Consider the following 1,928-nt stretch of genomic DNA (forward strand, 5'->3'; position numbering starts at 1 on the left):
CCTCTGCCTGGGGGCAAGACCCCTGCAGTGGACCCTGCCCTCCATGTGCCCCCAACGATGGCTGGCTGAACCCAGGACTCTGTGAGTCACCTTCGGGAGACACGGCTGGCTGCTCTGGAATGCAGGGCCACCCCTAAGGCACAGGACCGCGCTAGCACACATACGATCACTCAGTGACGAACACTTGCACGGGCCCATCTACACTAGCGCACACTCCCACCCACACACCGGTTCACACTCACAGTCACACTCATGCTCTCAGATATTCTCACACAGGTACACACACAATGGCACTCGAACACCCTCACTGTCACACACTCATACATACACAATACTGACACTAATTCATGCACACACATTCACACCCTCACTCACTGATATACACGTTCACATATGCACCCTCATGTACACACACACAGAGACTGAGGCGCACCTCTATGAGAGTGGCGTCCTCACACTGTTGGAGGGGAAAGGTTCACGCATCATTCAGCCCTGCTTTCTACCTTGGGCCGGACACAGCCAGCTTCCAGCTTTGGAAGTGACTCCATTTTCTGGCATTCCCTGCAAAGGGCAGGGGTTGGTGGTTAATGCAGGCTGAACTAAAAGTCCCTTTTCCTGAAGGCACTGGAGCCGGCAGATGGAAGCTTCCTGGCCTCAATCTCTGACGGTGTGACCTTGGGCAACCCATTTAACCTCTCTGTGTTACAATTTGCAGATCCATAAGATAGGAGAAATAATAACAGCTTTGGCTCAGAGCTGTGAGCATTTAATGAGGCAGTGATGTAACACAGTGTCTGGCACAGGTAAGTGCGCGATGCATTTTATCTATTTTGCATGTAGCGTTACTGTTTTGTCACAGAGCCCCCAAACAGAGAAGCTTTCCTTTTGCCTGTGATTATGAAACTCAGAAATACCGGAGCTCTTTCCAACTTCACCTTATGCGGAAGAGCAGCACCCTGGGACCGCAAGCTCCAGCTTCTTCCTGCATGGAGCCTGAAGCACAGCCATGCCCTCTGAAGGGCCCCTCCTCCACTGAATAGGAGACTGGACACAGGCCAAGGAGCCCTACATGCCAGGTCCAGGCTCCTGTCTCCTCTGGGAGGGTTATGTAGGCCATCCTGCTGTGTGTCTTCTTCAACTCACACATCTGCCAAAAACAGACATGGGGCGGAGGGGACTTTCTGGGCTCCGTGGCATCATCCTGAGGGAACCCTGACGTTTCCAGCCAGATTGTTTCGGGGCCTGCTCTGAGTCTGACTTACAACAGAGTGTGGCTCACAGAATCGGGCCTCTGGGAAAAGCAAGGAGGCTACACAATCCAGATCCTGTTGAATTTTTGCATTGTTCTCCCAGGCTATGGAGGCCCGATCTGAAGCCCGTTGACCCGAGGTCCTGGGTTTCCCTAAGCAACCGCTGCCTGGCAGACCCCCATCCCTGTCCACCACCCCCACCCACCCCCCCAGCTCCGAATTCTTCGGGGCTTTTTGAGCGCCAGTAGCTGGTGCCAGTTTTCCTCCTGAGACGGACGGCGCCCTCCCCTCCTCTGCGCGCATTCCCCTCCCCCCTCCCGAAACCAGCGGGGAGAGACGGGGCAGTAAATTGGCTGGTGTCGAGGATCTGCAGCAGACAAGATGATTAAGAGGCCTGCGCCGGAGCGCCCGGGGCAGGGAATGTCAGCCCAAGTTGGAATCACGCAACAGGCCTTGGCATGAGCCGAGCCTGGGAGTCGGGAGGGCGGGCGGCCCCAGCTCCGGGGTGGGCCGAGGCCCCACAGGCTCTCCGGAGTCGCCGAACCTGGCACCCAGCGGCGGCGGGGTCGGGTCGGGCCGCGGCGCGCCTTTCCGCGGGCGCAGGGGACCGAGGAAGGGGGTGTTTCCGCAGACGAGGAGAAGGGATCCCAGCGACGCGCCCGGGTCCCAGAAGTGAGG

The sequence above is a fragment of the Carlito syrichta genome, unplaced genomic scaffold, assembly GCF_000164805.1.
Source record: "Carlito syrichta isolate Samal-C Ts95f unplaced genomic scaffold, Tarsius_syrichta-2.0.1 Scaffold314005, whole genome shotgun sequence".
Taxonomy (NCBI): Eukaryota; Metazoa; Chordata; class Mammalia; order Primates; family Tarsiidae; genus Carlito; species Carlito syrichta.